This window comes from Aegilops tauschii, chromosome 6 (genome assembly GCF_002575655.3).
Source record: "Aegilops tauschii subsp. strangulata cultivar AL8/78 chromosome 6, Aet v6.0, whole genome shotgun sequence".
Taxonomy (NCBI): Eukaryota; Viridiplantae; Streptophyta; class Magnoliopsida; order Poales; family Poaceae; genus Aegilops; species Aegilops tauschii.
The window spans coordinates 238041054-238064056 of record NC_053040.3 but is presented as its reverse complement, the minus strand read 5'-3'; positions in this window follow the sequence as shown (position 1 = coordinate 238064056).

Genomic DNA, 23003 nt, shown 5'->3' with positions numbered 1-23003 from the left:
CGGTACCCCAAACAAAAGGCACATCCTTCTTTGTAAGCTCGTTGAGAGGTGCAGCAATGGTGCTAAAATCTCTCACAAAACGCCTATAGAAACCAGCGAGTCCAAGAAAACTCCGCACTTGTGTGACCGTTTTGGGCTGCGGCCAACTCTCAATAGCTTCAATCTTGGCTTTATCAACTTCAATTCCCTGTGGAGTAACAACATAGCCAAGAAAAGATACTCGGTCGGTGCAAAAGGTGCACTTCCCAAGGTTACCAAACAAACGTGCATCACGTAGAGCAATAAAAACAGCACGTAAATGTTCCAAATGTTCTTCCAAAGATTTGCTATAAATCAGTATATCATCAAAATAGACCACCACAAATCGTCCAATGAAAGCACGTAAAACTTCGTTCATTAGTCTCATGAAAGTACTAGGTGCATTAGTTAACCCAAAAGGCATGACTAACCACTCATATAAACCAAACTTAGTTTTAAATGCAGTTTTCCATTCATCTCCCAATTTCATACGAATTTGATGGTATCCACTACGCAAATCAACTTTGGAGAATATTGTAGAGCCACTCAATTCATCAAGCATATCATCGAGCCTAGGAATAGGATGACGATAACGAATAGTAATATTATTAATGCCTCTACAATCAACACACATACGCGACGTACCATCCTTTTTAGGCACGAGTATAATAGGAACAGCACAAGGACTAAGAGATTCGCGTATATAACCTTTGTCGAGCAGCTCCTGTACTTGACGCATAATCTCCTTCGTCTCCTCTGGATTGGTACGGTATGGTGCACGGTTGGGTAGCGATGCACCGGGAATTAAGTCAATTTGATGCTCAATCCCTCGAATAGGTGGTAATCCCGGTGGCACGTCTTGTGGGAAGACGTCAGCAAACTCCTGCAAAATGTGAGTGACAGCAGGGGCCAAAGAGGAAGGCACGTCCTCGAATGAAAATAATGCCTCTTTGCACACAAAAGCATAGCAAACAGATTTGCTGAAATCTAGTTCATCAATATCAGATTTTGTGGCAAGTAAACATGCACTTTTCAATTTAATTTCAGAAACAACACTAGATGGTTTATTATTAGGTTTCATTTGTTGCTCAAATTCCTTTGCCACAATCTGATTTTCACTCTTATTTTTCTCCTGTTTTGCTTTATTAGCTCTATTAATGTCATCTTTCAAAATGGAATCAGGAGTCATAGGAAGCAAAGTAATATTTTTATCCTTATGAACAAGAGTATACTGATTGTTTCTACCATGGTGTACAGAATTTTTATCAAATTGCCATGGTCTACCTAGTAATAAGGAACATGCTTGCATGGGTACCACATCACAATCAACATAATCAGCATATGTAGAGATACTAAAATGCACACGAACAGTACGTGTTACCTTAACCTTGCCGCTGTTGTTGAACCATTGGATGTAGTAAGGATGTGGATGTGGTCTTGTGGTGAGAGATAGCTTCTCCACCATCTCCATGCTAGCCAAGTTGTTACAGCTCCCTCCATCTATGATGACGCGAACAGAACGTTCCTTCACAACTCCCTTTGTATGGAACAAATTATGCCTCTGATTTTGCTCTGCTTGTGTGACCTGCACACTCAAAACACGTTGAGCAACTAAACATTCATACCTGTCAGCGTCTTCAGGAGCCATGTATTGCGTCTCATTTTCAGAATCATCTCCACCATGTTCGTCACGTGTAATAAGAGCCAAAGTCTCCTCATCATAGTCACTAGCGGACTCATACCCACCATCCTCAGTAGCAATCATGACACGCTGAGATTTGCATTCTCTCGCAAAATGTCCTCTTCCCTTACAACGACGACAAATAATATCACTTGTGTGCCCTGTCGATGCCATGGAAGAAGAAGAGCTCTGCACAGGCCCGGCAGGTGTGCTCTTGGCAGAGAGTGGTGGTTGTGCCTGCTTTCTTGTATCACGGCTGGAGGTGGCACCTGATGGAGGTGATGGTGAAGTGGAAGTAGAAGATGCACGCGGTGTCCATGATGAAGGTCGACCTGCAGAAAAGTTAGTTCGCGCCAATGGCTGTCGATCCTGCACTTCACGTTCAGCTTTACAAGCAAGATGGAATAAACGAGTGATATTGTTATAATCCTTATACTCTAGAATGGTCTGAATCTCTTTATTTAATCCACCCATAAAACGTGCAAGCATAGCTTCATTCTCCTCAACAATACCACATCTAATCATGCCAGTTTGTAATTCCTGATAATATTCTTCTACAGAATTTTTTCCTTGTCTTAAACGCTGCAATTTTTGAAGTAATTCACGTTGATAATATGGTGGAACCCAACGAGTACGCATAGCAGTTTTCAAAGCAGCCCAAGTAGCTGGAACAGGATATAATCTACAATGTTCAGACCACCAAACACATGCAAAGCTAGTGAAAGCACAAACAGCAGCAGGAACACGTCTCTCCTCAGGATATTGTAAACATGTAAATCGTTGTTCAGTTTCTAACTCCCAAGTAAGATATATATCAGGAACATATCTACCCTCAAATGGTGGAATATTCAATTTCAGTTTAGGGAGATGGTCATGATCTCGTACCTGAGGTGGTGGTGCCGGCCTACCGTTGCGAATATATACCTGAGGTCGACCTGCTGGTGGTGGTGCTGGTGGCTGCACGTAGTTCTGATTTTGATCAACCTCATCCTCATAATCGCCCGCATAATCGTCATCCTCCTCAGCCGCCGCAGGAGCAGGAGCCAAAGAAGCATCAACAGTAGGGACAGCAGCACCCGAATTTTGACCAATCTCAATTGGAACGCGCTGTGCCCGTCCCACTTGATTTGGAAGGCGGCGTTGGAGATGTGGTTGTTGTTGTTGTAGAGGTGCGACATGTGCAGCCGGTGGTGGTTGGGGAAGACGCTTTAGTAATTCAGTAAACTTGTTATCCAGCTTTGTCTCAAACGATTTCTCCACGGCATCTATCTTCTCCATAGCCTCTTCAAATCTGTTTAGCACATCTCCCACCTGGCCACTCATCATTTGCTGAAATTTATCATGCAACTCCTTGTTCGTCATGTTCGCCCAATCAGTCTCATCGGCTTGTGAACCTGCCATGGTTAGCAGCAATAGAAACACAAAAGAATATGATCCTGCAGACTACTAGAAGTGGTGGGATGGTGGTGTGTCACAAAACCTTCAAGCGAATCTCAAATTCTTACCAGTTCTTACCCAGCAGCAGGTGGTGATCGGCAACCGTTGTAGTCAAAAACTCTCAAAGCTTGGATATAGCGATTACCAGGGAGAGTCAAACGCACGATGTCGACTTATGTGGAGCTGGGAAGGCTTATAATATGGTAGCAAAATGGTAAGCAATAATCAATTCAGAGATGCAATGTTGAATAAACGCTCAACGACGGTACTGTGCTGGTCCTAGGCTAGACCGTGCTAGAGACGCGAGCCTAGAACACTAACAAAATCACGGCGCTGCACGTAAACAAGGGAAAAGCACACTCAGGAATTTTTTTTTTCGCTCTTTTTTTTTTTTTTTTGCGCTCTTTTTTTTTTCGCTCCTCTTTTTTTTTTTTTTTTTTTTTTTGCGAAAAAATCACTATAATGGCGAGTGTCTCAAAACTCTTCCCAGGTCAAACTGACAGGATGGGCACAAAATTTTTTGACTATTTTTTTTTTCGGAAATCAGGGCAGCGACGACGAAAAAGTGCGACAAAAAATCACTATGATGGCGAGTGTCTCAAAACACTACCCGGGGCCTAAAAATAGGATAGGGAAAAAATATTTTTGGTTGCCGAAATTTTTTTTTTTTTTTCGAGACCTACTGAGGCAAGGAAACACGAAACGGAAAATATATGGATCTCTAAAACAAACCGACTATGAAAAGAACTCGGATTGGTGGTGGATATATGGCGGTAGTATATGGCAGCGGTGGTGGTATATGGATACGGATTCAAAGCGGTGGCGGATAAGCAATGGCGGTAGATGGCAAGGCGATGATGATGGTGCGGCGGCGGCGGGACAACTTATGACCAGAACTCGAAACTCTAAAAGACTAGACTCTAAGACCAGCAACTTGACACGACGATGCAACCGCAAATTCAACAAAGCAAAAACCCTAAAAAGATTATGCAAAGGCTCAGATTGGTTCGGATATGATGAACTAACCCTAATTTTTTTTTGTGGCTTTTTCGTGGACTGTAGGTATGAAGAACAGACTCGATCTAAACTACGAAAAACTGTAAAATCTCACCGAGCAACCTGGAAATCTGATACCACTTGATAGAGGCAAAGGTGTCCCGTCTTTCGGTGAGATGATGAATATCGCTTTGATGGAAGTCGACTTTGACGATCCGACTACGAACGTGCGAGGACGTCGCGCCTTAGCAATCGCTAAACCAACTCCGAGAGGTTATCGACCACGCCGGAGCACGATCAACCTGACCACGAGGGTCTGTTTCCTGCGAGCAAACGAAGAACAGGCAAGAAACTGAGATTGCAATCTGGATATTGCGAATATAAGATGAAAGCTTTATTGATCAAGGTGGGGTTCTGTGACGCCTTTGTCTGGTCGCTGAACACAAACGAAGTACGCGAAGTTGCAGCTATGGCGAACTTTTAATCTAAACAAAACCCAAAGTCTAAACGACGCCCTAAGGGCTGTATATATGGAGGAAGAAGGGGGGAATTTCGTGGCCCTTGAGGAAGGGGTCCGAAACCAACCCTATCTCTTGTTTCCCCACACATACGGACTCTAAAAACAGCCTATACTTATGTATTTCGAAATTACATGGGCCTGGCCCAATAATAAGGTGACGCAGCACCTAGAATAGCCTCTGGACGAAAGTTATGAAGTAGCATCTTGTATATTTCGTCCAAGGCTTCATGCACGCATTATGGTGGCTTCAACGTCCTGAAATCATCACTTGTAACTCCGTTCTTGTTCCCCATGCGCATGCCATCATCTCCATGCTTGTTCTTGCTCCAATGTTCATCCTTCTCAAAGCTAGGCCCTTCATTTGTAAGCAAAACAAATGTATCCAATTTAGGCAGCATCATATTCTCATGAACATTAGAATCATTAGCAAGAAACGAAAGTACCTGGTAATTTAATTGGCGTGCGCGAGCTCTAGTAATTGGTCCAGTATGTATAGCAGCAGGGCCTGTGGGTGTAATAATTGTAGTGATGTCCTCATCACGCCGAGACGAGCACGTGACACCACTGCCACCCTGTCTTTACCGTAACGCGAGTTGAGGCGGACGTCGTCGCTATAGCGACGATTGACGCCGATACGAGCACGTGACACCACTGCCACCCTGTCTTAGCGTAACGCAAGTCGAGGCGGACGTCGTCGCGGTAGCGACGATGGACGCCGAGAGGAGCACGTGACACCATTGTCACCCTATCTATCTTAGGGTAATGCGAGTCGAGGCGGACGACGTCGCGGTAGCGACGATGAACGCCGAGACGAGCACGTGACACCACTGCCATCCTGTCTTACCGTAACGCGAGTCGAGGCGGACGTCGTCGCGGTAGCGACAATTCACGCCAAGACGAGCACATGACATCACTGCCATCCTGTCTTAGCGTAACGCGAGTCGAGGCGGACATCGTCGCGGTAGCGCCGATGGACACCGAGATGAGCTTGTGACACCACTGTCACCCTGTCTATCTTAGGGTAACGCGAGTCGAGGCGGACGTCGTCGCGGTAGCGACGATGGACGCCGAGACGAGCACGTGACACCACTGCCACCCTGTCTATCATAGGGTAACGCGAGTCGAGGCGGACGTCGTCGCGGTAGCGACGACGGACGCCGAGACGAGCACGTGACACCACTGCCACCCTGTCTTTGCGTAATGCGAGTCGAGGCGGACGTCGTCGCGGTAGCGACGATGGACGGCGAGACGAGCACGTGACACCACTGCCACCCTGTCTTAGCGTAACGCGAGTTGAGGCGGACGTCGTCGCGGTAGCGACGATGGACGCCGAGACGAGCACGTGACACCACTGCGACCCTGTCTATCTTAGGGTAACGCGAGTCGAGGCGGACGTCGTCGCGGTAGCGACGACGGACGCCGAGACGAGCACGTGACACCACTGCCAACCTGTCTATCTTAGGGTAACGCGAGTCGAGGCGGACGTCGTCGCGGTAGCGACGACGGACGCCGAGACGAGCACGTGACACCACTGCCACCCTGTCTTTGCGTAAGGCGAGTCGAGGCTGACGTCGTCGCGGTAGCGACGATGGACGGCGAGACGAGCACGTGACACCACTGCCACCCTGTCTTAGCATAACGCGAGTTGAGGCGGACGTCGTCGCGGTAGCGACGATGGACGCCGAGACGAGCACGTGACACCATTGTCACCCTGTCTATCTTAGGGTAACGCGAGTCGAGGCGGACGTCGTCGCGGTAGCGACGACGGATGCCGAGACGAGCACGTGACACCACTGCCACCCTGTCTTACCGTAACGCGAGTCGAGGCGGACGTCGTCGCGGTAGCGCCGATGGACACCGAGACGAGCTTGTGACACCACTGTCACCCTGTCTATCTTAGGGTAACGCGAGTCGAGGCGGACGTCGTCGCGGTAGCGACGATGGACGCCGAGACGAGCACGTGACACCACTGCCACCCTGTCTATCTTAGGGTAACGCGAGTCGAGAAGCACGGCAAGACGAGCACATGACATCACTGCCATCCTGTCTTAGCGTAACGCGAGTCGAGGCGGACGTCGTCGCGGTAGCGCCGATGGACACCGAGACGAGCTTGTGACACCACTGTCACCCTGTCTATCTTAGGGTAACGCGAGTCGAGGCGGACGTCGTCGCGGTAGCGACGACGGACGCCGAGACGAGCACGTGACACCACTGCCACCCTGTCTATCTTAGGGTAACGCGAGTCGAGGCGGATGTCGTCGCGGTAGCGACGATGGACGCCGAGACAAGCACGTGACACCACTGCCAACCTGTCTATCTTAGGGTAACGCGAGTCGAGGCGGACGTCGTCGCGGTAGCAATGACGGACGCCGAGACGAGCACGTGACACCACTGCCACCCTGTCTTTGCGTAATGCGAGTCGAGGCGGACGTCGTCGCGGTAGCGACGATGGACGCCGAGACAAGCACGTGACACCACTGCCACCCTGTCTTAGCGTAACGCGAGTTGAGGCGGACGTCGTCTCGGTAACGACGATGGACGCCGAGACGAGCACGTGACACCATTGTCATCCTGTCTTTGCGTAAGGCGAGTCGAGGCGGACGTCGTCGCGGTAGCAACGATGGACGCCGAGACAAGCATGTGACACCACTGTCACCCTGTCTATCTTAGGGTAACGCGAGTCGAGGCGGACGTCGTCGCGGTAGCGACGACGGACGCCGTGATGAGCACGTGACACCACTGCCACCCTGTCTTTGCGTAATGCGAGTCGAGGCGGACGTCATCGCGGTAGCGACGATGGACGCCGCGACGAGCACGTGACACTACGGTCACCCTGTCTTTGCGTAACGCGAGTCGAGGCGGACGTCGTCGCGGTAGCGAGGATGGACGCCGAGACGAGCACGTGACACCACTGCCACCCTGTCTTTGCGTAATGCGAGTCGAGGCGGATGTCATCGCGCTAGCGACGATGGACGCCGAGACGAGCACGTGGCACCACTGCCAACCTGTCTTACCGTAACGCGAGTCAAGGCGGACGTCGTCGCGGTAGCGACGATGGACGCCTAGACGAGCACGTGACAACACTGCCACCCTGTCTAAGCGTAACGCGAGTCGAGGCGGACGTCGTCGCGGTAGCGACGATGGACGCCTAGACAAGCACGTGACAACACTTCCACCCTGTCTTTGTGTAATGCGAGTCGAGGCGGACGTCGTCGCGGTAGCGACGATGGACGCCTAGACGAGCACGTGACAACACTGCCACCCTGTCTTAGCGTAACGCGAGTCGAGGCGGACGTCGTCGCGGTAGCGACGATGGACGCCTAGACAAGCACGTGACAACACTGCCACTCTGTCTTAGCGAAACGCGAGTCGAGGCGGACGTCGTCGCGGTAGCGACGATGGACGCCGAGACAAGCATGTGACACCACTGCCACCCTGTCTTAGCGTAACCCGAGTCAAGGCATACGTCATCGCGGTAGCGATGATGGACGCCGAGACGAGCACGTGACACCACTACCACCCTGTCTTTGCGTAATGCGAGTCGAGGCGGACGTCATCGCGGTAGCGGCGATGGACGCCGAGACGAGCACGTGACACTACGGTCACCCTGTCTATCTTAAGGTAACGCGAGTCGAGGCGGACGTCGTCGCGGTAGCGACGACGGACGGCAAGACGAGCACGTGACATCACTGCCATCCTGTCTTAGCGTAACGCGAGTCGAGGTGGACGTCGTCGCGGTAGCGGCGATGGATGCCGAGACGAGCTTGTGACACCAGTGTCACCCTGTCTATCTTAGGGTAACGCGAGTCGAGGCGGACGTCGTCACGGTAGCGACGAGGGACGCCGAGACTAGCACGTGACACCACTGCCACCCTGTCTTTGCGTAATGCGAGTCGAGGCGGACGTCGTCGCGGTAGCGACGATGGACGCCGAGACGAGCACGTGACACCACTGCCACCCTGTCTTAGCGTAACGCGAGTTGAGGCGGACGTCGTCGCGGTAGCAACGATGGACGCCGAGACGAGCACGTGACACCATTGTCACCCTGTCTATCTTAGGGTAACGCGAGTCGAGGCGGACGACGTCGCGGTAGCGACGATGAACGCCGAGACGAGCACGTGACACCACTGCCACCCTGTCTTACCGTAACGCGAGTCGAGGCGGACATCGTCGCGGTAGCGCCGATGGACACCGAGACGAGCTTGTGACACCACTGTCACCCTGTCTATCTTAGGGTAACGCGAGTCGAGGCGGACGTCGTCGCGGTAGCGACGATGGACGCCGAGACGAGCACGTGACACCACTGCCACCCTGTCTATCTTAGGGTAACGCGAGTCGAGGCGGACGTCGTCGCGGTAGCGACGAAGGACGCCGAGACGAGCAGGTGACACCACTGACACCCTGTCTATCTTAGGGTAACGCGAGTCGAGGCGGACGTCGTCGCGGTAGCGACGAGGGACGCCGAGACGAGCACGTGACACCACTGACACCCTGTCTATCTTAGGGTAACGCGAGTCGAGGCGGACGTCGTCGCGGTAGCGACGACGGACGCCGAGACGAGCACGTGACACCACTGCCAACCTGTCTTTTCGTCATGCGAGTCGAGGCGGACGTCGTCGCGGTAGAGACGATGGACGCCGAGACGAGCACGTGACACCACTGCCACCCTGTCTTAGCGTAACGCGAGTTGAGGCGGACGTCGTCGCGGTAGCGACGATGGACGCCGAGACGAGCACGTGACACCATTGTCACCCTGTCTATCTTAGGGTAACGCGAGTCGAGGCGGACGTCGTCGCGGTAGCGACGACGGATGCCGAGACGAGCACGTGACACCACTGCCACCCTGTCTTACCGTAACGCGAGTCGAGGCGGACGTTGTCGCGGTAGCGACGATGAACGCCGAGACGAGCACGTGACACCACTGCCACGCTGTCTTACCGTAACGCGAGTCGAGGCGGACGTCGTCGCGGTAGCGACGACGGACGCCGAGACGAGCACGTGACACCACTGCCACCCTGTCTTAGCGTAACCCGAGTCGAGGCATACGTCATCGCGGTAGCGATGATGGACGCCGAGACGAGCACGTGACACCAGTACCACCCTGTCTTTGCGTAATGCGAGTCGAGGCGGACGTCATCGCGGTAGCGACGATGGACGCCGAGACGAGCACGTGACACTACGGTCACCCTCTCTATCTTAAGGTAACGCGAGTCGAGGCGGACGTCGTCGCGGTAGCGACGACGGACGCCAAGACGAGCACGTGACATCACTGCCATCCTGTCTTAGCGTAACGCGAGTCGAGGTGGACGTCGTCGCGGTAGCGCCGATGGATGCCGAGACGAGCTTGTGACACCACTGTCACCCTGTCTATCTTAGGGTAACGCGAGTCGAGGCGGACGTCTTCGCGGTAGCGACGATGGACGCCGAGACGAGCACGTGACACCACTGCCACCCTGTCTATCTTAGGGTAACGCGAGTCGAGGCGGACGTCGTCGCGGTAGCGCCGATGGACGCCGAGACGAGCACGTGACACCACTGCCACCCTGTCTATCTTAGGGTAACGCGAGTCGAGGCGGACGTCGTCGCGGTAGCGACGAGGGACGCCGAGACAAGCACGTGACACCACTGCCACCCTGTCTTTGCGTAATGCGAGTCGAGGCGGACGTCGTCGCGGTAGCGACGATGGACGGCGAGACGAGCACGTGACACCACTGCCACCCTGTCTTAGCGTAACGCGAGTTGAGGCGGACGTCGTCGCGGTAGCGACGATGGACGCCGAGACGAGCACGTGACACCACTGCCACCCTGTCTATCTTAGGGTAACGCGAGTCGAGGCGGACGTCGTCGCGGTAGCGACGACGGACGCCGAGACGAGCACGTGACACCACTGCCAACCTGTCTATCTTAGGGTAACGCGAGTCGAGGCGGACGTCGTCGCTAGCGACGGACGCCAAGACGAGCACGTGACACCACTGCCACCCTGTCTTTGCGTAATGCGAGTCGAGGCGGACGTCGTCGCGGTAGCGACGATGGACGGCGAGACGAGCACGTGACACCACTGCCACCCTGTCTTAGCGTAACGTGAGTTGAGGCGGACGTCGTCGCGGTAGCGACGATGGACGCCGAGACGAGCACGTGACACCATTGTCACCCTGTCTATCTTAGGGTAACGCGAGTCGAGGCGGACGTCGTCGCGGTAGCGACGACGGATGCCGAGACGAGCACGTGACACCACTGCCACCCTGTCTTACCGTAACGCGAGTCGAGGCGGACGTCGTCGCGGTAGCGCCGATGGACACCGAGACGAGCTTGTGACACCACTGTCACCCTGTCTATCTTAGGGTAACGCGAGTCGAGGCGGACGTCGTCGCGGTAGCGACGATGGACGCCGAGACGAGCACGTGACACCACTGCCACCCTGTCTATCTTAGGGTAACGCGAGTCGAGAAGCACGGCAAGACGAGCACATGACATCACTGCCATCCTGTCTTAGCGTAACGCGAGTCGAGGCGGACGTCGTCGCGGTAGCGCCGATGGACACCGAGACGAGCTTGTGACACCACTGTCACCCTGTCTATCTTAGGGTAACGCGAGTCGAGGCGGACGTCGTCGCGGTAGCGACGACGGACGCCGAGACGAGCACGTGACACCACTGCCACCCTGTCTATCTTAGGGTAACGCGAGTCGAGGCGGATGTCGTCGCGGTAGCGACGATGGACGCCGAGACAAGCACGTGACACCACTACCAACCTGTCTATCTTAGGGTAACGCGAGTCGAGGCGGACGTCGTCGCGGTAGCAACGACGGACGCCGAGACGAGCACGTGACACCACTGCCACCCTGTCTTTGCGTAATGCGAGTCGAGGCGGACGTCGTCGCGGTACCGACGATGGACGGCGAGACAAGCACGTGACACCACTGCCACCCTGTCTTAGCGTAACGCGAGTTGAGGCGGACGTCGTCGCGGTAGCGACGATGGACGCCGAGACGAGCACGTGACACCATTGTCACCCTGTCTATCTTAGGGTAACGCGAGTCGAGGCGGACGTCGTCGCGGTAGCGACGACGGATGCCGAGACGAGCACGTGACACCACTGCCACCCTGTCTTACCGTAACGCGAGTCGAGGCGGACGTCGTCGCGGTAGCGCCGATGGACACCGAGACGAGCTTGTGACACCACTGTCACCCTGTCTATCTTAGGGTAACGCGAGTCGAGGCGGACGTCGTCGCGGTAGCGACGATGGACGCCGAGACGAGCACGTGACACCACTGCCACCCTGTCTATCTTAGGGTAACGCGAGTCGAGAAGCACGGCAAGACGAGCACATGACATCACTGCCATCCTGTCTTAGCGTAACGCGAGTCGAGGCGGACGTCGTCGCGGTAGCGACGACGGACGCCGAGACGAGCACGTGACACCACTGCCACCCTGTCTATCTTAGGGTAACGCGAGTCGAGGCGGATGTCGTCGCGGTAGCGACGAGGGACGCCGAGACAAGCACGTGACACCACTACCAACCTGTCTATCTTAGGGTAACGCGAGTCGAGGCGGACGTCGTCGCGGTAGCAACGACGGACGCCGAGACGAGCACGTGACACCACTGCCACCCTGTCTTTGCGTAATGCGAGTCGAGGCGGACGTCGTCGCGGTACCGACGATGGACGCCGAGACAAGCACGTGACACCACTGCCACCCTGTCTTAGCGTAACGCGAGTTGAGGCGGACGTCGTCGCGGTAGCGACGATGGACGCCGAGACGAGCACGTGACACCATTGTCATCCTGTCTTTGCGTAAGGCGAGTCGAGGCGGACGTCGTCGCGGTAGCAACGATGGACGCCGAGACAAGCATGTGACACCACTGTCACCCTGTCTATCTTAGGGTAACGCGAGTCGAGGCGGACGTCGTCGCGGTAGCGACGACGGACGCCGTGATGAGCACGTGACACCACTGCCACCCTGTCTTTGCGTAATGCGAGTCGAGGCGGACGTCATCGCGGTAGCGACGATGGACGCCGCGACGAGCACGTGACACTACAGTCACCCTGTCTTTGCGTAACGCGAGTCGAGGCGGACGTCGTCGCGGTAGCGAGGATGGACGCCGAGACGAGCACGTGACACCACTGCCACCCTGTCTTTGCGTAATGCGAGTCGAGGCGGATGTCATCGCGCTAGCGACGATGGACGCCGAGACGAGCACGTGGCACCACTGCCAACCTGTCTTACCGTAACGCGAGTCAAGGCGGACGTCGTCGCGGTAGCGACGATTGACGCCTAGACGAGCACGTGACAACACTGCCACCCTGTCTAAGCGTAACGCGAGTCGAGGCGGACGTCGTCGCGGTAGCGACGATGGACGCCTAGACAAGCACGTGACAACACTTCCACCCTGTCTTTGTGTAATGCGAGTCGAGGCGGACGTCGTCGCGGTAGCGACGATGGACGCCTAGACGAGCACGTGACAACACTGCCACCCTGTCTTAGCGTAACGCGAGTCGAGGCGGACGTCGTCGCGGTAGCGACGATGGACGCCTAGACAATCACGTGACAACACTGCCAGTCTGTCTTAGCGAAACGCGAGTCGAGGCGGACGTCGTCGCGGTAGCGACGATGGACGCCGAGACAAGCATGTGACACCACTGCCACCCTGTCTTACCGTAACCCGAGTCGAGGCATACGTCATCGCGGTAGCGATGATGGACGCCGAGACGAGCACGTGACACCACTACCACCCTGTCTTTGCGTAATGCAAGTCGAGGCGGACGTCATCGCGGTAGCGGCGATGGACGCCGAGACGAGCACGTGACACTACGGTCACCCTGTCTATCTTAAGGTAACGCGAGTCAAGGCGGACGTCGTCGCGGTAGCGACGACGGACGGCAAGACGAGCACGTGACATCACTGCCATCCTGTCTTAGCGTAACGCGAGTCGAGGTGGACGTCGTCGCGGTAGCGGCGATGGATGCCGAGACGAGCTTGTGACACCACTGTCACCCTGTCTATCTTAGGGTAACGCGAGTCGAGGCGGACGTCGTCGCGGTAGCGACGAGGGACGCCGAGACTAGCACGTGACACCACTGCCACCCTGTCTTTGCGTAATGCGAGTCGAGGCGGACGTCGTCGCGGTAGCGACGATGGACGCCGAGACGAGCACGTGACACCACTGCCACCCTGTCTTAGCGTAACGCGAGTTGAGGCGGACGTCGTCGCGGTAGCAACGATGGACGCCGAGACGAGCACGTGACACCATTGTCACCCTGTCTATCTTAGGGTAACGCGAGTCGAGGCGGACGACGTCGCGGTAGCGACGATGAACGCCGAGACGAGCACGTGACACCACTGCCACCCTGTCTTACCGTAACGCGAGTCGAGGCGGACGTCGTCGCGGTAGCGCCGATGGACACCGAGACGAGCTTGTGACACCACTGTCACCCTGTCTATCTTAGGGTAACGCGAGTCGAGGCGGACGTCGTCGCGGTAGCGACGATGGACGCCGAGACGAGCACGTGACACCACTGCCACCCTGTCTATCTTAGGGTAACGCGAGTCGAGGCGGACGTCGTCGCGGTAGCGACGATGGACGCCGAGACGAGCAGGTGACACCACTGACACCCTGTCTATCTTAGGGTAACGCGAGTCGAGGCGGACGTCGTCGCGGTAGCGACGACGGACGCCGAGACGAGCACCTGACACCACTGCCAACCTGTCTATCTTAGGGTAACGCGAGTCGAGGCGGACGTCGTCGCGGTAGCGACGATGGACGCCGAGACGAGCACGTGACACCACTGCCACCCTGTCTATCTTAGGGTAACGCGAGTCGAGGCGGACGTCGTCGCGGTAGCGACGATGGACGCCGAGACGAGCACGTGACACCACTGACACCCTGTCTATCTTAGGGTAACGCGAGTCGAGGCGGACGTCGTCGCGGTAGCGATGACGGACGTCGAGACGAGCACGTGACACCACTGCCAACCTGTCTATCTTAGGGTAACGCGAGTCGAGGCGGACGTCGTCACGGTAGCGACGACGGACGCCGAGACGAGCACGTGACACCACTGCCACCCTGTCTTTTCGTAATGCGAGTCGAGGCGGACGTCGTCGCGGTAGCGACGATGGACGCCGAGACGAGCACGTGACACCACTGCCACCCTGTCTTAGCGTAACGCGAGTTGAGGCGGACGTCGTCGCGGTAGCGACGATGGACGCCGAGACGAGCACGTGACACCATTGTCACCCTGTCTATCTTAGGGTAACGCGAGTCGAGGCGGACGTCGTCGCGGTAGCGACGACGGATGCCGAGACGAGCACGTGACACCACTGCCACCCTGTCTTACCGTAACGCGAGTCGAGGCGGACGTTGTCGCGGTAGCGACGATGAACGCCGAGACGAGCACGTGACACCACTGCCACGCTGTCTTACCGTAACGCGAGTCGAGGCGGACGCCGAGACGAGCACGTGACACCACTGCCACCCTGTCTTAGCGTAACCCGAGTCGAGGCATACGTCATCGCGGTAGCGATGATGGACGCCGAGACGAGCACGTGACACCAGTACCACCCTGTCTTTGCGTAATGCGAGTCGAGGCGGACGTCATCGCGGTAGCGACGATGGACGCCGAGACGAGCACGTGACACTACGGTCACCCTGTCTATCTTAAGGTAACGCGAGTCGAGGCGGACGTCGTCGCGGTAGCGACGACGGACGCCAAGACGAGCACGTGACATCACTGCCATCCTGTCTTAGCGTAACGCGAGTCGAGGTGGACGTCGTCGCGGTAGCGCCGATGGATGCCGAGACGAGCTTCTGACACCACTGTCACCCTGTCTATCTTAGGGTAACGCGAGTCGAGGCGGACGTCTTCGCGGTAGCGACGATGGACGCCGAGACGAGCACGTGACACCACTGCCACCCTGTCTATCTTAGGGTAACGCGAGTCGAGGCGGACGTCGTCGCGGTAGCGCCGATGGACGCCGAGACGAGCACGTGACACCACTGCCACCCTGTCTATCTTAGGGTAACGCGAGTCGAGGCGGACGTCGTCGCGGTAGCGACGAGGGACGCCGAGACAAGCACGTGACACCACTGCCACCCTGTCTTTGCGTAATGCGAGTCGAGGCGGACGTCGTCGCGGTAGCGACGATGGACGCCGAGACGAGCACGTGACACCACTGCCACCCTGTCTTTACCGTAACGCGAGTTGAGGCGGACGTCGTCGCGGTAGCGACGATTGACGCCGAGAGGAGCACGTGACACCACTGCCACCCTGTCTTAGCGTAACGCAAGTCGAGGCGGACGTCGTCGCGGTAGCGACGATGGACGCCGAGAGGAGCACGTGACACCATTGTCACCCTATCTATCTTAGGGTAACGCGAGTCGAGGCGGACGACGTCGCGGTAGCGACGATGAACGCCGAGACGAGCACGTGACACCACTTCCACCCTGTCTTACCGTAACGCGAGTCGAGGCGGACGTCGTCGCGGTAGCGCCGATGGACACCGAGACGAGCTTGTGACACCACTGTCACCCTGTCTATCTTGGGGTAACGCGAGTCGAGGCGGACGTCGTCGCGGTAGCGACGATGGACGCCGAGACGAGCACGTGACACCACTGCCACCCTGTCTATCTTAGGGTAACGCGAGTGGAGGTGGACGTCATCGCGGTAGCGACGATGGACGCCGAGACGAGCACGTGACACCACTGACACCCTGTCTATCTTAGGGTAACGCGAGTCGAGGCGGACGTCGTCGCGGTAGCGACGACGGACGCCGAGACGAGCACGTGACACCACTGCCAACCTGTCTATCTTAGGGTAACGCGAGTCGAGGCGGACGTCGTCGCGGTAGCGACGACGGACGCCGAGACGAGCACGTGACACCACTGCCACCCTGTCTTTGCGTAATGCGAGTCGAGGCGGACGTCGTCGTGGTAGCGACGATGGACGCCGAGACGAGCACGTGACACCACTGCCACCCTGTCTTAGCGTAACGCGAGTTGAGGCGGACGTCGTCGCGGTAGCGACGATGGACGCCGAGACGAGCACGTGACACCATTGTAACCCTGTCTATCTTAGGGTAACGCGAGTCGAGGCGGACGTCGTCGCGGTAGCGACGACGGATGCCGAGACGAGCACGTGACACCACTGCCACCCTGTCTTACCGTAACGCGAGTCGAGGCGGAAGTTGTCGCGGTAGCGACGATGGACGCCTAGACGAGCACGTGACACCACTGCGACCCTGTCTATCTTAGGGTAACGCGAGTCGAGGCGGACTTCGTCGCGGTAGCGACGACGGACGCCAAGATGAGCACGTGACATCACTGCCATCCTGTCTTAGCATAACGCGAGTCGAGGCGGACGTCGTCGCGGTAGCGACGATGGACGCCGAGAGAGGCATGTGACGCCACTGTCACCCTGTCTATCTTAGGGTAACGCGAGTCGAGGCGGACGTCGTCGCGGTAGCGACGACGGACGCCGAGATGAGCCCGTGACACCACTGCCACCCTTTCTTTGCGTAATGCGAGTCAAGGCGGACGTCATCGCGGTAGCGACGATGGACGCCGCGACGAGCACGTGACACTACGGTCACCCTGTCTATCTTAGGGTAACGCGAGTCGAGGCGGACGTCGTCGCGGTAGCGAGGACAGACGCGGAGACGAGCACGTGACACCACTGCCACCCTGTCTTTGCGTAATGCGAGTCGAGGCGGATGTCATCGCGGTAGCGACGATGGACGCCGAGACGAGCACGTGGCACCACTGCCACCCTGTCTTACCGTAACGCGAGTCAAGGCGGACGTCGTCGCGGTAGCGACGATGGATGCCTAGACGAGCACGTGACAACACTGCCACCCTGTCTAAGCGTAACGCGAGTCGAGGCGGACGTCGTCGCGGTAGCGACGACGGACGCCTAGATGAGCACGTGACACCACTGCCACCCTGTCTTTGCGTAACGCGAGTCGAGGCGGACGTCATCGCGGTAGCGACGATGGACGCCGCGACGAGCACGTGACACTACAGTCACCCTGTCTATCTTAGGGTAACGCGAGTCGAGGCGGACGTCGTCGCGGTAGCGACGATGGACGCCGAGACGAGTACGTGACACCACTGCCACCCTGTCTTTGCGTAAGGCGAGTCGAGGCGGACGTCGTCGCGGTAGCGACGATGGACGCCGAGACGAGCACGTGACACCACTGCCACCCTGTCTTAGCGTAACGCGAGTTGAGGCGGACGTCGTCGCGGTAGCGACGATGGACGCCGAGACGAGCACGTGACACCATTGTCACCCTGTCTATCTTAGGGTAACGCGAGTCGAGGCGGACGTCGTCGCGGTAGTGACGATGGACGCCGAGACGAGCACGTGACACCATTGTCACCCTGTCTATCTTAGGCTAACGCGAGTCGTGGCGGACGTCGTCGCGGTAGCGACGATGGACGCCTAGACGAGCACGTGACACCACTGCCACCCTGTCTATCTTAGGGTAACGCGAGTGGAGGCGGACGTCGTCGCGGTAGCGACGACGGACGCCAAGACGAGCACGTGACATCACTGCCATCCTATCTTAGCGTAACGCGAGTCGAGGCGGACGTCGTCGCAGTAGCGACGATGGACGCCGAGACAAGCATGTGACACCACTGTCACCCTGTGTATCTTAGGGTAACGCGAGTCGAGGAGGACGTCGTCGCGGTAGCGACGATGGACGCCGAGACGAGCACGTGACACCACTGCCACCCTGTCTATCTTAGGGTAACGCGAGTCGAGGCGGACGTCGTCGCGGTAGCGACGAAGGACGCCGAGACGAGCACGTGACACCACTGCCACCCTGTCTATCTTAGGGTAACGCGTGTCGAGGCGGACGTCGTCGCGGTAGCGACGACGGACGCCGAGACGAGCACGTGACACCACTGCCAACCTGTCTATCTTAGGGTAACGCGAGTCGAGGCGGACGTCGTCGCGGTAGCGACGACGGACGCCGAGACGAGCACGTGACACCACTGCCACCCTGTCTTTGCGTAATGCGAGTCGAGGCGGACGTCGTCGTGGTAGCGACGATGGACGCCGAGACGAGCACGTGACACCACTGCCACCCTGTCTTAGCGTAACGCGAGTTGAGGCGGACGTCGTCGCGGTAGCGACGATGGACGCTGAGACGAGCACGTGACACCATTGTAACCCTGTCTATCTTAGGGTAACGCGAGTCGAGGCGGACGTCGTCGCGGTAGCAACGACGGATGCCGAGACGAGCACGTGACACCACTGCCACCCTGTCTTACCGTAACGCGAGTCGAGGCGGAAGTTGTCGCGGTAGCGACGATGGACGCCTAGACGAGCACGTGACAGCACTGCGACCCTGTCTATCTTAGGGTAACGCGAGTCGAGGCGGACTTCGTCGCGGTAGCGACGACGGACGCCAAGATGAGCACGTGACATCACTGCCATCCTGTCTTAGCATAACGCGAGTCGAGGCGGACGTCGTCGCGGTAGCGACGATGGACGCCGAGAGAAGCATGTGACGCCACTGTCACCCTGTCTATCTTAGGGTAACGCGAGTCGAGGCGGACGTCGTCGCGGTAGCGACGACGGACGCCGAGATGAGCCCGTGACACCACTGCCACCCTTTCTTTGCGTAATGCGAGTCAAGGCGGACGTCATCGCGGTAGCGACGATGGACGCCGCGACGAGCACGTGACACTACGGTCACCCTGTCTATCTTAGGGTAACGCGAGTCGAGGCGGACGTCGTCGCGGTAGCGAGGACAGACGCGGAGACGAGCACGTGACACCACTGCCACCCTGTCTTTGCGTAATGCGAGTCGAGGCGGATGTCATCGCGGTAGCGACGATGGACGCCGAGACGAGCACGTGGCACCACTGCCACCCTGTCTTACCGTAACGCGAGTCAAGGCGGACGTCGTCGCGGTAGCGACGATTGACGCCTAGACGAGCACGTGACAACACTGCCACCCTGTCTAAGCGTAACGCGAGTCGAGGCGGACGTCGTCGCGGTAGCGACGATGGACGCCTAGATGAGCACGTGACACCACTGCCACCCTGTCTTTGCGTAACGCGAGTCGAGGCGGACGTCATCGCGGTAGCGACGATGGACGCCGCGACGAGCACGTGACACTACAGTCACCCTGTCTATCTTAGGGTAACGCGAGTCGAGGCGGACGTCGTCGCGGTAGCGACGATGGACGCCGAGACGAGTACGTGACACCACTGCCACCCTGTCTTTGCGTAAGGCGAGTCGAGGCGGACGTCGTCGCGGTAGCGACGATGGACGCCGAGACGAGCACGTGACACCACTGCCACCCTGTCTTAGCGTAACGCGAGTTGAGGCGGACGTCGTCGCGGTAGCGACGATGGACGCCGAGACGAGCACGTGACACCATTGTCACCCTGTCTATCTTAGGGTAACGCGAGTCGAGGCGGACGTCGTCGCGGTAGTGACGATGGACGCCGAGACGAGCACGTGACACCATTGTCACCCTGTCTATCTTAGGCTAACGCGAGTCGTGGCGGACGTCGTCGCGGTAGCGACGATGGACGCCTAGACGAGCACGTGACACCACTGCCACCCTGTCTATCTTAGGGTAACGCGAGTGGAGGCGGACGTCGTCGCGGTAGCGACGACGGACTTCAAGACGAGCACGTGACATCACTGCTATCCTATCTTAGCGTAACGCGAGTCGAGGCGGACGTCGTCGCGGTAGCGACGATGGACGCCGAGACAAGCATGTGACACCACTGTCACCCTGTGTATCTTAGGGTAACGCGAGTCGAGGAGGACGTCGTCGCGGTAGCGACGATGGACGCCGAGACGAGCACGTGACACCACTGCCACCCTGTCTATCTTAGGGTAACGCGAGTCGAGGCGGACGTCGTCGCGGTAGCGACGATGGACGCCGAGACGAGCACGTGACACCACTGCCACCCTGTCTATCTTAGGGTAACGCGAGTCGAGGCGGACGTCGTCGCGGTAGCGACGACGGACGCCGAGACGAGCACGTGACACCACTGCCAACCTGTCTATCTTAGGGTAACGCGAGTCGAGGCGGACGTCGTCGCGGTAGCGACGACGGACGCCGAGACGAGCACGTGACACCACTGCCACCCTGTCTTTGCGTAATGCGAGTCGAGGCGGACGTCGTCGTGGTAGCGACGATGGACGCCGAGACGAGCACGTGACACCACTGCCACCCTGTCTTAGCGTAACGCAAGTTGAGGCGGACGTCGTCGCGGTAGCGACGATGGACGCCGAGACGAGCACGTGACACCATTGTAACCCTGTCTATCTTAGGGTAACGCGAGTCGAGGCGGACGTCGTCGCGGTAGCGACGACGGATGCCGAGACGAGCACGTGACACCACTGCCACCCTGTCTTACCGTAACGCGAGTCGAGGCGGAAGTTGTCGCGGTAGCGACGATGGACGCCTAGACGAGCACGTGACAGCACTGCGACCCTGTCTATCTTAGGGTAACGCGAGTCGAGGCGGACTTCGTCGCGGTAGCGACGACGGACGCCAAGATGAGCACGTGACATCACTGCCATCCTGTCTTAGCATAACGCGAGTCGAGGCGGACGTCGTCGCGGTAGCGACGATGGACGCCGAGAGAAGCATGTGACGCCACTGTCACCCTGTCTATCTTAGGGTAACGCGAGTCGAGGCGGACGTCGTCGCGGTAGCGACGACGGACGCCGAGATGAGCCCGTGACACCACTGCCACCCTTTCTTTGCGTAATGCGAGTCAAGGCGGACGTCATCGCGGTAGCGACGATGGACGCCGCGACGAGCACGTGACACTACGGTCACCCTGTCTATCTTAGGGTAACGCGAGTCGAGGCGGACGTCGTCGCGGTAGCGAGGACAGACGCGGAGATGAGCACGTGACACCACTGCCACCCTGTCTTTGCGTAATGCGAGTCGAGGCGGATGTCATTGCGGTAGCGACGATGGACGCCGAGACGAGCACGTGGCACCACTGCCACCCTGTCTTACCGTAACGCGAGTCAAGGCGGACGTCGTCGCGGTAGCGACGATTGACGCCTAGACGAGCACGTGACAACACTGCCACCCTGTCTAAGCGTAACGCGAGTCGAGGCGGACGTCGTCGCGGTAGCGACGATGGACGCCTAGATGAGCACGTGACACCACTGCCACCCTGTCTTTGCGTAACGCGAGTCGAGGCGGACGTCATCGCGGTAGCGACGATGGACGCCGCGACGAGCACGTGACACTACAGTCACCCTGTCTATCTTAGGGTAACGCGAGTCGAGGCGGACGTCGTCGCGGTAGCGACGATGGACGCCGAGACGAGCACGTGACACCACTGCCACCCTGTCTATCTTAGGGTAACGCGAGTCGAGGCGGACGTCGTCGCGGTAGCGACGATGGACGCCGAGACGAGCACGTGACACCACTGCCACCCTGTCTTAGCGTAACGCGAGTTGAGGCGGACGTCGTCGCGGTAGCGACGATGGACGCCGAGACGAGCACGTGACACCATTGTCACCCTGTCTATCTTAGGGTAACGCGAGTCGAGGCGGACGTCGTCGCGGTAGGGACGATGGACGCCGAGACGAGCACGTGACACCATTGTCACCCTGTCTATCTTAGGCTAACGCGAGTCGTGGCGAACGTCGTCGCGGTAGCGACGATGGACGCCTAGACGAGCACGTGACACCACTGCCACCCTGTCTATCTTAGGGTAACGCGAGTGGAGGCGGACGTCGTCGCGGTAGCGACGACGGACGGCAAGACGAGCACGTGACATCACTGCCATCCTATCTTAGCGTAACGCGAGTCGAGGCGGACGTCGTCGCGGTAGCGACGATGGACGCCGAGACAAGCATGTGACACCACTGTCACCCTGTGTATCTTAGGGTAACGCGAGTCGAGGAGGACGTCGTTGCGGTAGCGACGATGGACGCCGAGACGAGCACGTGACACCACTGCCACCCTGTCTATCTTAGGGTAACGCGAGTCGAGGCGGACGTCGTCGCGGTAGCGACGATGGACGCCGAGACGAGCACGTGACACCACTGCCACCCTGTCTATCTTAGGGTAACGCGAGTCGAGGCGGACGTCGTCGCGGTAGCGACGACGGACGCCGAGACGAGCACGTGACACCACTGCCAACCTGTCTATCTTAGGGTAACGCGAGTCGAGGCGGACGTCGTCGCGGTAGCGACGACGGACGCCGAGACGAGCACGTGACACCACTGCCACCCTGTCTTTGCGTAATGCGAGTCGAGGCGGACGTCGTCGTGGTAGCGACGATGGACGCCGAGACGAGCACGTGACACCACTGCCACCCTGTCTTAGCGTAACGCGAGTTGAGGCGGACGTCGTCGCG